Below are 13,620 nucleotides of genomic sequence, written 5' to 3'. Positions count from 1 at the left end.
GGATTTTACATATATCCATATTGGTCAATCAATTTTTCCCAAATTCAGTTTAGAGGGGGAAAGGGGGTGTCAGCGAACAAACTATGTGAATTAAGTTTTTTTTTATCCTGCATTGAACTTTTGATGTCGTCCCTTAACTTTTATGCCCACCTATCAGTCGGAAGGGTAGGTGTTTAGCTTTGGTCATACTTGTGTATTAATACATGTAGAAAATGTACAAGACAGTGGTTTTGAAGGAAACACTTATATTCGTTCAGTGCTTCAAACTGTAATATTTTGAATCTAGGAAAGCATTCAAATTGCCATTAAAAGTAATTAAAATTGCTTTATTGCCCATGTCTGGTAAATTGTTTGTATGCAGCAAATGGATGAAAAGACATCTGTTTTGACTAGTAAAATCATTTACAGCAACCGTGTTTATTCCATTCATTTAAATCTAGACATCTACAAATGTTATTCAAATATGATCAAATATGTATGACTTAGCATGGAAAGCATTGCAGGAGAAAGATAGATTACTGGTAAGATTTGTCCAATTGTTACACATGATGTTCAGATTTGGGGTCTTTGACCAAACAAACAAACTACATGCTCCTATACATGATAAAAGACGAAACAGACAATGGCCTGGGAATACAAATGACAGTCGTATATGTATTGTTCATATTTAAAATAAGAAATGTAGTTATATGGAACGCCGTAGCTGCCTTATGTGTACTTGCTTTTAGATACGCTTATACTTTTCAATATATGCACATAGTTTTTCTATATATGCACATACTTTTTCTCTATATGCACATAGTTTACTTTATATGCACATAGTTTTTCTATATATGCACATAGTTTATCTATATATGCACATAGTTTTACTATATATGCACATACTTTTTCTCTATACGCACATACTTGTTCTCTATATGCACATAGTTTACTTTATATGCACATAGTTTTTCTCTATATGCACATCTGTTACTTATTCGTTTTTAATGCGCGTAGTATACGTTGCACTTTGAATTAAATCGTTTTTCAATTGTGTTCATGTCTCTGGTGGTAACAATGTGTTCTTACAGATGAAATGACCCTATAAGCGCGATTGCAACCGTTCCAATGCTCGGTTAATACCCTGTTATTTATTCACTTATAATACGTTTGTTGTACGTTGCACCTTTTAAAAAAAATTCAATTGTGCCCATGTCTCTTGGTGTAACAATGTGTTCTTAGAGATGAAATGACCCTATTAGCGCGCATGTACCCGTTCCAGCGCTCGGTAATTAACCTGTTACCTATTCGTTACCTATTCACTGATAATGCGTTTGTTGTACTTTGCACCTTTTAGAAAAGGATTTTCAATTGTGTCCGTGTCTTTGATGGTAACAATGTGTTTTAAAAAATGAAATTACCTTATTAGCGCGCATGTACCCGTTCCAGCGCTCGGTTAATACCCTGTTACCTATTCACTTATAATACGTTTGTTGTAATTAGAACCTTTTAGAAAAGGATTTTCAATTAAGTTCATATCTCTGGTGGTAATAATGTTTTCTAAGAGATGAAATGACCCTAATAGCACGCATGCACCAGTTCCAGCGCTCGGTTAATACCCTGTTACCTATTCACTTATAATACGTTTGTTGTACGTTGCACATTTTAGAAAAGGATTTTCAATTTTGTCCATGTCTCTTGTGGTAACAATGTGTTCTTAGAGATGAAATTACCCTATTAGCACGCATGTACCCGTTCCAGCGCTCGGTAAATAACCTGTTACCTGTTATATAAAATTAAAGTATTTACATGTTTCTGCTTTTGCACATATTTTCCTTGGAGAACCCTGACAAATATGGTTGAAAATCAAATATGATGAATAAAAGATAAAAATTTGCTCTTCTTAATGAACATTTATCATTGTCATAGAAAATTGTAGATTAAAGCAATGTCCCTATTTTTTGGTGGCAGCTTTGTGACGAGTACAGCTTTGTCTTAAATGTTAAATTTCCTATTCTAATAAATTCAAACTCTGAATGTTTACACTGCCATTACACATGGAATATTTAAACAAAATCATCCAAAACGTACAAACAAAAATAAGTCTGAACATACTACACTACACATAAAAAGTATTACAAACGTATTATAAGCGAATAAGTAACGAATAGGTAACAGGGTATTAACCGAGCGCTGGAACGGGTACATACGCAGTAATAGGGTTATTTCATCTCTAAGAACACATTGTTACCACCTGAGACATGGACATAATTGAAAATCCTTTTCTAAAAGGTGCAATGTACAACAAACGTATTATAAGTGAATAGGTAACGAATAGGTAACAAATAGGTAACAGGGTATTAACCGAGCGCTGGAACGGGTACATACGCGCTAATAGGGTCATTCAATCTCTAAGATCACATTGTTACCACCAGAGACATGAACACAATTGAAAATCCTTTTCTAAAAGGTGCAACGTACAACAAACGTATTATAAGTGAATAGGTAACGAATAGGTAACGAATAGATAACAGGGTGTCAACCGAGCGCTGGAACGGGTACATGCGCGCTAATAGGGTCATTTCATCTCTAAGAACACATTGTTTCACCAAGAGACATGGGCACAATTGAATTATTTTTTAAAAGATGCAACGTACAACAAACGTATTATAAGTGAATAAGTAACAGGGTATTAACCGAGCACTGGAACGGTTGCAATCGCGCTTATAGGGTCATTTCATCTGTAAGAACACATTGTTACCACCAGAGACATGAACACAATTGAAAAACGATTCAATTCAAAGTGCAACGTATACTCCGCGCATTAAAAACGAATAAGTAACAGATGTGCATATAGAGAAAAACTATGTGCATATAAAGTAAACTATGTGCATATAGAGAACAAGTATGTGCGTATAGAGAAAAAGTATGTGCATATATAGTAAAACTATGTGCATATATAGAAAAACTATGTGCATATAAAGTAAACTATGTGCATATAAAGTAAACTATGTGCATATAGAGAAAAAGTATGTGCATATATAGAAAAACTATGTGCATATATTGAAAAGTATAAGCGTATCTAAAAACAAGTACACATAAGGCAGCTACGGCGTTCCATATAGTTATGTAGACCCGTTGTTATGTATCAGTATGTATGGTCGGATTATGTTTCTGTGTGAAAGAGAGAGTTGTTCCCCTTTTGCCAGTATCTTGTTGTATTTATGTTTGTGACGTCATTCTTTGTCTGATTAAAATGTAGAAATGGAAGCTGATGTGTTTTTATGTGTCCGTATGTAATCGCCTCCATCCATGCTACCAGGGCTATTCCCCTAGTCTGTAATATGGTGGGGACCCTAAACGATCGGTGGATAAAGAAGTATACATTTTTTGGAGTTTTATTTTCTTTGGATTTTTGATATTTTTACATTCAAAGTTGACCGATTGTTCCTGATGGATCCTAGCTGTTATTCCGCCATGATGCTGATAACTTTTTATTGATTTTAAAAATTAAGCCGAACTTTTATTATAGTACCAACATTTAAATTGCATTTTTGAAGAGAAGAACAGACCATGTCTCGTCTCGTGTACGTACTGTCTTTGTGAATTATTTATGAATGTCTACATGTATTCCGTTTTTAACCAGAAAGCACGTGAGATTTATCTCATTGCATCATGATTATTCGATTTCCGTAATATTTGGATCCTGTTTATATATATGCTATTTTCATTTGACATTATTCAATTTGCATCGGTGATAACTGTATCGCCATGCATAGTCTAAAGTTCCAATTTCATCAGAAGAGACATTTTACATAACAACTGTTGACCCAGATTTATCCGTTGAACCTTCTACACGCGTGATGTGTATTGCGTAATATGTTGACTGTATTGCTGTTGTGTTCATTCCGTCGTAACCTTTATTTGACTCCGTCTTTTAAAAACGTAATTATATTAACTGTGTTTTGGTGATAACTGTATCGCCATGGTTTTGCAGATTTCCGAGAAGACCTATTTTAAAGAAAAGATGATGAATTTATTCTGTACGAGAACATTCTATTTTTAACCATGTTGATTTTATGAAACCAGATACTTTTCATGCTAATTTTGATCTACGTTATTTGTTTACTTTGAAATTAAGCTAATGTGAATGTGTTTATCATTTAGCGGTGTGATATTTATCATAAATAAAACCTTATTAAATTTAAGAGTTTAAGGTCTCTGATGATACTATCAAATTTGTATTCAGCTATTTATAATGATATATGTTTGTCTAGTAGGAAATGCCATTAATATGTGTATCACTGTAATTGTTGTGTGGAAGTAATGCGTGCATAAGGTCATCCGAGGGAGGAGTCCGAGATGCCAGACTTTCGGGTTTGCAGCGTTGATACGTTTGTTTTAAAATGGTTACTAGAGTGTTGAGAGATTAACTTTATTCATGTGAACTTTTAATTTTGGAAATTATTATTAATTGTTTTTTTTTTTACACATAAACATATTGACCATTGTAAAAATTTAGTAAATTTTTGTTTTGTGGGCGGGATGTTATGTATCAGTATGTATGGTCGGATTATGTTTCTGTGTGAAAGAGAGAGTTGTTCCCCTTTTGCCAGTATCTTGTTGTATTTATGTTTGTGACGTCAATCTTTGTCTGATTAAAATGTAGAAATGGAAGCTGATGTGTTTTTATGTGTCCGTATGTAATCGCCTCCATCCATGCTACCAGGGCTATTCCCCTAGTCTGTAATACCGTAATATGAAAATCTTCCACATACTTTCAATAAATTAAAATCACTTCAATGAAGTTCCCAGGAGTAACGGTCCTGTAGTTGAGGAGTCCCCACCGTCAATTTGTTATTTGATGTTCGCAAATGCCGTTTTACCGTCGACGCGTAGGGGAGCCAGTAAAACGGAAATATGCAACCGTCAAATCAAAATTGATTGTGGCTATTCTTCAACCACAGTTATGTAAAATAAAACGTTAGAGCTTGGAATAAATGGGGAATGTGTCCATGGGACACTGGTGATGCCCCCTTTTGTATAAACATAAAACATTATAAAGCAAATACGTATAAACTTTATAACATTTGGTCGAAGCAACTAAAGGTAGAGAACAGAAACGAAAAATTCAGAAACGACCTCAAAAAAATACTCAGGCCGAGCGTCTTCACTACTTCATTATGATCTCATATATACAGTGAAAGACTAAAAACTAACAATTTCCCAGATTTTATAGTGTAAAGACACATGTTACCATCCTTGTTTTTAGATAAAATTGATTCAAATTTGACTGATATACATAGACGTTTGTTTGATAAGAGGTTGTAAAATGTCCGGTGGCAAATAGATCAGGCATGTTCAGGACGACACAATACAATAGTTGTGTCTAATGCATCCATAAAAAAATACTATAAGAAACATTCCGTCAGTTGTAAAAGTGATTGATAAAATAACACATATTTCGAATGATGTAAACGTGTGGGTTATGTGCGTATTTTGGGATAAATCTGCTAACTGTACATTTGAAAAGACCAAGTTTAACATTCTGTCATTCGTAAAAATTATGCAATAAAAATATCTGAGAATATATATATGCATCCTCTGTAAGTAAAACACATGGCGCATTATGTAAGTTCCAACCATTTCAACGAAATTGACTAAAAGTTTTTCACTCAATCCTGCGTTTCTATAAATTGTATTTATACTTTGTTTAATATCAGTTTGTTGATGCTAACTAAAGTTAGAGAACGGAAACCAATTTTATAAAAAACAGACGTACACTATGGTACGTACGTTCGGATGGACGTACAAACAGACAAGGATAAAACTTAATACCCCCTTTACTACGGCGGGGGCATCAAAATGTACAATTATGAAATAAGATAAAATTCCGCGAAACTTCATGAATGGTTTTTGCACAAAGACGTTATGGCTATTAAACGTGACGTCATATAAATGAAAACTAACAAAAGGCTGAAGGTCATAACGTTACTTGTACGATTCAAATTTTGATAAAATTACATCAAAACGGCGATTTTGAGGTAGGTGTTGTTTTATTTTTGATAATATTGTAGTTATCGAACATTGGTCAATCAAAGCAATTCAAAATGGCGGGTCCCTCCTTTTTTCAATTATTTGAATTCGAGTTATCTCCCTGTGTACGCAAACCTTACCTTAAGTTCACATTTTAATGTTTGATGAAGCAGAACTTTAAAAGTGTGCAGTGAATCTTGTGCTCACAACAAACAGCTATTGTCATAATTATGTTTACATAAGACTTATAAAGGAATGAAGAAGGTACCAAGAAATATTTTACAGTTCAATTTAATGATCATGAATGGAGGGAAATGGTACGGAATTTTACATAGATCAAAAAGAAATTGATAGTATTTTTTGGCGAAAGACTTAAAACGCTTCTTTGCATTATATAGTACAGCTCTTCCATAAAAGCATGCAAAAAAAAACTTTGATTGACTTGCTTGCTATGTTTGCTTGGATGTTTTCAAACAATAGGTAGGCGGAGTTTCAATACATACTGGGATTTGATTGGACAAATACAAACTGACAGGAATTGAAGTTAATGTTTATTGTCCAAACAAATTCTAGTATATAGTAAACAGACTACTTACCTGTCGTTTACAAACATCCAAACAATCATAGCAAGCAATTTGATCAATGGTTTGCTTTGTATATATTTATAGAACAGCTGTAAATTCTAAAAAAAAAATTCTTGTTGTCGTAGATGGTTTTATCCTCAATAACTTTGTTGGAACGAATAAAGGTTTTAAATCAAATTTTCGTGGACTTTTTAGCTTCCACCCTGACGAGGCATGTTAGCTGTTCGTATGTTGTTGCACCTGACGCACGGAAACTTTCACATTTCCGTCTTCTTTTCTGAAATATTTTACCCAGCTCATACTTGACAGGATTGTTATCCTAGTAAAAGGTGTAACCAATGAATTGAACACAAGTTAAAAATTCCACAATACTATATAATTCATTTTATTTGTCAATTTGTTCGAAAAAAGGTCGAAAAGAAGAGAGTTTTTTTTTTAATGTCATGATTATCTGTCGCTTTCTAGATCTATGCTTAGCATTTATTTCAGATGACATGGACTCCTCACCCTGGTGACCCTGCTGCCTTTCATAACTTTATCCGTATACATATATTAATAGATAAACAAAAGGCTGCAACTGGTATTTTTGTATTTAAAATGATTCGTTGTAACGAGAATATTTGTGGTGAATGGAAACTCTGAGGGTCAAAATCTTAAATTGCTTATAAATGTTGCTGGACCCAGTTTCGTTATCTGATCTGAATTTTCTGAAATGTGCAAGGTAGATAGACATTGGCCTTTTGATTTTTTTTACTCGGTAAGTTTTGCCCTAATTGCTTGAACTTTTGCAATATTAAAGCCGATTTCAATGAGTGTGTAGACAAAGGGAATATCTTTGGTTATCTTGATTGCTGAACAGAAAAGTCATTGTTAGGTTATGTAAACTACCCTACTTTAAGAGTAGACTAGTCCGACAAATGACACATCTTTCTGTCTGTAGGACCAGGCTACTTCGAAAGGAGGGTAGTATACCTTACCTAACAATGACTTCACGGTTTAGTTAACAAGCAAGCTAACCAAAGATATTACCTTTGCCTACATACTCAATGGAATCGGCTGTAACTAAAAACTCAAATACATTTTAACAGACAGTGGTCAGTTTGTTGGTGAATATTGTTTTTCCTAGATTCACTCTTGAAAAATCATTTGGTAACATTTGGTCAAGTAATTTCAGAAAAGATCTTTTTGTAATTGCGGACGCCAAGACAATACATGAACTGCACACGACCCCTCGACACAGGTGAGCTTATATATGATCTTATAGCGATTCGGGTTGATAACCAGTTGAAATTAAGCCAGTTTTTTGTGTGCGTAGATTTGTATTGTTTTAAACTGTTATGACCTTTTAGGTGTTTAATCTAAGAATTTCTTTTTTTAAACTTATATACTTGTTTTATACTCCTCAATTGGTAGTATTAAGCAACGAGATATTTATAAATTTTTGAAATTGACATATTCTAGTCTGCCCTTTCATAAAATAGTGATTTTTTTTTAATGTTCTATCGAACTTTCGAAAAAAAAAAATACCTGATAACCGTTCAGACAAAAAAATGATGTTGAAAAAAATCTTACAGATACAGCAAGTGATTCTTAATAGCTATAAGATACATTTTTCTTTTAAAATACAACTTTTAAATCTTACAGGAAACTATTCCAAGCTTAAAACTTTCACTGTAACCTCGCTCTAACTTATCCCCCCCCCCCCCCCCAAAAAAAAAACCAAACAAACAAACCCGCAATACTATTGTCATTCTTATAGTCAGCACTAAATTGTTCACAAACAAATGTGTTTTAAACTGCTAAAGACATATATGATTCAAATGCTCAGAAAGTCCTTTGTTCTATATATTTGCTCTCCATTTTTATGCAAAACCTTTTACATTTTTATGGGTTACTGTTTTATGGGTTATTGTTGAAGGTCGTACAATGACGTATGGTTGTTAACACACACTTCCTTTGGTTTCTTATGGAAATTTGTCCATTTACAACAAACATACCACATCATCTACTTTATATAAGTATTGTATAAATTACAACGTATTTTGGTGATCTTGCAAAATGATCGTAATCCCGAAAATCGTAAATATATTTTCTTATCTTAAAAGGGGGCAAGAAGGGTTCCATTAACAGGCCAATAAAAAAGATTACAGTTAATTTAAAAAAAATAAAAAAATAGGGGTATTTTTTCTCTCATTATAACAGTAAACAGATTCACAACAATGTCAATTTCAAGAAAGCAGACAACAGTTATTTAGTCAATAACAGTACAGCATCAATGATCTTGAATATATGCCATTTTTAACTAAAATATAAAGGCACAGAACCAGGACATAGGAGCACAGAACCAGGACCGTTTTTCTTATCACCAGCACAGCGTCAGGACAATTCTGTTTAACGAACTTTCACGACTTTTCAATATAATATTGTTGTAAAATACTTTGCATGGTACTTATGACGCATCAGAGAAAAATTAAGCAACAAAACAGTCGTTTTATTGCTGTTCTGGTACAATGTAAACAAACCCACCAGCACAGAATCAGGACCCACCAGCACCTGACAGGACCAAATCACCAGCACAGAACGTTCTCTCGCAGGACAACCATACCCACCGTGATTATACGATATAAGATAGCAATAGGAAAGGATCGGATCAGAACAGAAATACAAGATACTGGATACAGAATGCGTTTAACGATAATCCACTGCTCATCAGTGATGTTGGCTAACAGAATGTTAAGTACCGGTCTTTGTAAAAATCATGCAGAAGGTGATTCATGGCATGTCACAGAAGTAATTTTTTTTGCCCTATATCATAAGAACTTTGGTAGATGGTCAAAATTCTGTCTTTATTTTCCCTGTATTATGTCCGTTGCCATGGTAACCATCAAATCAACATTTTGCCTGAATATGTGAAAAAAGACCCTTTTTGAAAATATAAAATAAGGGAATTTAAAGTCCCATAGAAATAAAGTTAATCAATACAAAGGATATGTATATTTACAGTATTGACAAACAAAACCCCAAACTATATAAAAACGTTAAAATTGTGAATTTACTAAATAGTTTGTTTCCATAGCAACCATTTAAAAATGTGTTAAAATTCGAAAATGAAAAATTTCAAAAACTTTAAAATTTTAAATCTGTTTATCTCCCAAGACCAACAATACCATGACATGTCATTGACAAATTTTGAAAGACCACATTCTATATATTCAGAAAATAAAAAGAAAGTCGTGTGTTTTTTTTTCTTTAAAAAAAAAAATTTAGTCAAAAATTGTCAATTTTCACCAAAATTCAGATTAACAATCAGATGAATAATCAAAAATTTTGAACTTAAAAAGCTAAAACATTCCATTTATATGTGCAATTCTGACACACATTTGTTAATTTTAAAGGAGAATATATGATAAATGAAGATATACTTGTACAAAATGAAAAATCATCACTCTGGGTATGGTGCACCCCCTTTTTTTTCGATTTTTTTTTTTTTTTTTCAAAATTATAAAATTTGTTGAAAGAAATGTGGTATCTCATTGTGTTTACTTGTGAACTAAGTATTTTAAGAATTTAAGCATAACACAACTTCTAAAGTTGAGGGCAGCATATGTACCCCCTCCCTTCAATCTTATATGTAAGATTTCTCAGAAGTTTTAAAAAAAAATGGTAATACGCATAACCCGTTGTCGTGTCTAAGACTGATGCTGTCAGTGAAAAAGAATAAAGTTGAATCCAAAACTTAATTACTAGTAAGTCTATGTATAAAGATAAGAGGATGTGTTGTAATTGTCAATGAGACAATTAACTCTCAACCAGAGCGAGCAAAGACATAGAAATAAACAACCACAGATCACCGTATATCCTTCAACAATGAGCATAACATGATTATCTATAAAACAAATCTTAATGAACATTTAAAAAAAAATAGCTCAGGATACTTTCTCTTTCAAAATGGCTATAAAGAAGTTACAGTAACAATTTAATGCAACTCATTGTTGGTTTTTGAAACAGATTGATGCTTTAAAAACTTTAACCCTAGACTAAGATCTGCTAAACAAGAAGACTCACCCTGAAATGTCTGGTTGGTTTTATTTATAATTGAATTACTTTTGAAACTCTGTAAGTGTTATGTAAAGGTTTTAATACAAGTATCATATTAACTTAACATTATCAATGTTCTAAGAAAATGAGGTCAGGGTAAGATGAACTATGTCAGACAGACGAAAAAAAGAGAACGGAAACGGAAAATTCAGCATTTTTTCCATTTTTAAAGGGGCATAACTTATTGACAGTACCTGTTACCAATAACATTCTAACTGTTCTGAATTTTATGGAAATAAGCATTGTGTATAAGTTTCAAAACATTTGGTTGTGGCAAACTTAAGTTAGAGAACGGAAACAAAAAAGTCAGCATTTTTTTTCCATTTGTATAAGGGTATAACTCTGGAACGGACGTACTTACAGACAAGGGTACAACTTAATGCCCCCTTTGCTACAGTGGGGGCATACAAATTCTACATGTTCTATCTGAGGAAATATATACCCACGATCTACATTAATTGTGCAAGAATTTGTCAATGTTTCTATTGTATATGGTGGAAAAGGACAGCTTGTCTATTATTTTTTTTAAAACCTAACTGAATTATTATTTGTATACCGCAGAATAATCGCGTTTTTTTATGGTTCTCAAAAATATTATCCTTGTGGCCCTGAGGAAAATTTACTGGTCCGAACTATTGTATACTGTTTTGATTCTCAAACCTTTATGACAACCATGTGCAATGGCCATTCTTGAATTTTGCCTAATTTAATCAATTGTTATATTTACATATTTTTATAACCCCGCAGTGGCGGAGGGGGCATTAAGGTTAACCCTTGTCCGTCTGTCAGTATGTCCCAACGTTGGTTTCTGTTCTCTATCTTTAGTTTGCCTCAACCAAATGTTATGAAACCTAATCACATTGCTTATTACCATAAAACAAGACTAAGTTTGGTGGTGTCACTTAAACCGTCCAAGAGTTATGCCCCTTTACAAATAGAAATATTGCTGAATTTCCGTTTCTGTTCTCTAACTTTAATTTGTCTTTACCAGATGTTATTAAAATTATACACAATGCTTAAAACCACCAAATGCAGATCAACTTTGAATTTTGGTGGTGTAACTTTCACTGTTCTATGCAATGCCTCTTTATAGAGGAAAAGTTGCTGAATTTTTTGTTTTGTATTTCTTTCTTTAGTTTGCCTTAACCAAATGTTACGAAACTTTTACACAATTCTTATCACCATAAAAGTTAGTACACAATTGGTAAGTGTTTTCAGTCATGTCCGTTTATGACTTTTATGATATGGAAGCGGGAGCATCATCTGTGTCCAATGGACACATTCCGCATTTATTTCAAATCTTTTAGATAAGTTAGATTATTATATATTAGAATAAAAAGAAAGGTTCTGTAGTTCTTCTTCAATTTCAATTTTAGCACAGTTAAATCGACATAGTGACAAATAAGTGTTTGCATAAAGGTTTCGATACATGTCGATTTACATGGGAGGTAAATAGTAACAGCCATTATGTGTACATAATCTGACTCTGTGCAATAGTATACTAGTCCACAAAAGAAACGATGCAAGGCAATGTATTTTCCATAGATAATGAAATTGGAAACACTGTACCAAGATTAAAACTGTCCCATTTGTCTAATCTTTACAGAGTGTTATTATCTTATCAAAACCACTGATTTAAGACAAAAAAAAATATTTTATTTTTTTATTTTTGTTATATCAAAAATAGTATTTTTATAAATAAACCAGATGCTCCGCAGGGCGCAGCTTTATACGACCGCAGAGGTATTGCACAATAATTAACATAATAATTTTGGACCCCGATTTGGACCAACTTGAAAACTGGGCCCATAATCAAAAATCTATGACCATGTTTAGATTCAGCATATCAAAGAACCCCAAGAATTCTTTTTTTGTTAAAATCAAGCTAAGTTTAATTTTGGACCCTTTTGATTTTAATGTAGACCAATTTGAAAACAGGACCAAAAATTAAGAATCTGAATACACGGTTAGATTTGGCATATCAAAGAACCCCAATAATTAATTTTTTGATGAAATCAAACAAAGTTTAATTTTGGACCCTTTTGGCCCCTAATTCGTTGGGACCAAAACTCCCAAAATCAATCCAAACCTTTCTTTTGTGGTTATAAACCTTGTGTTAAAATTTCATAGATTTCTAATAACTTATGCTTAAGTTATTATGCAAAAACCAAGAAAAATGCTTATTTGGGACCTGTTTTTGGCCCCTAATTCCTAAACTGTTGGGACTAAAACTCCCAAAATCAATCCCAACCTTCCTGTTGTGGTCATAGAGACCTTATGTTAAAATTTTATAGATTTCTTTTTACTTATACTAAAGTTATTGTGAGAAAACCAAGAAAAATGCTTATTTGGGCCCTTTTTTGCCCCTAATTTCTTAACTGTTGCGACCAAAACACCAAGAATCAATGTCAACCTTTCTTTTATGGTCATAAACCATGTGTTTAAATTTCATAGATTTCAATTTACTTTTACTAAAGTTAGAGTGCGAAAACCAAATGTCTTCGGACGACGACGCCAACGTGATACCAATATGCGACCAAAAAATTTTCAATTAATAAAAATCGAAATTAGAACTTAATTTTTTTCGTTTAAACATGGTCTGCTTAAAATTTTGATTGCCATCCGTCCTTGTGTCCATCTGGCTGTCCTTGCAGCGCTCGCACATGTACAAATTATGTCAGATTTTTAAGAAACTAATACTTTAGGTTATTATAAGCAATATCTCGAACAAGTTAGATATTGGTGGTCAATCGACTTTAATAAGAACATTTATAACCCTTGAAAATAATAAATTTATGGAAAATAGCCCCTTTAACGCTCCCACAGGTACAATTCTTGCCAGATTTTTAATAAAACTTATACACTAGATTAATATCAACAATATCTCGGATGAGTTCTATAATCATGGACAATTGACTTTTTT

Source organism: Mytilus galloprovincialis, chromosome 4 (assembly GCF_965363235.1).
Source record: "Mytilus galloprovincialis chromosome 4, xbMytGall1.hap1.1, whole genome shotgun sequence".
Taxonomy (NCBI): Eukaryota; Metazoa; Mollusca; class Bivalvia; order Mytilida; family Mytilidae; genus Mytilus; species Mytilus galloprovincialis.
Note: the sequence above shows the minus strand (reverse complement) of the source record.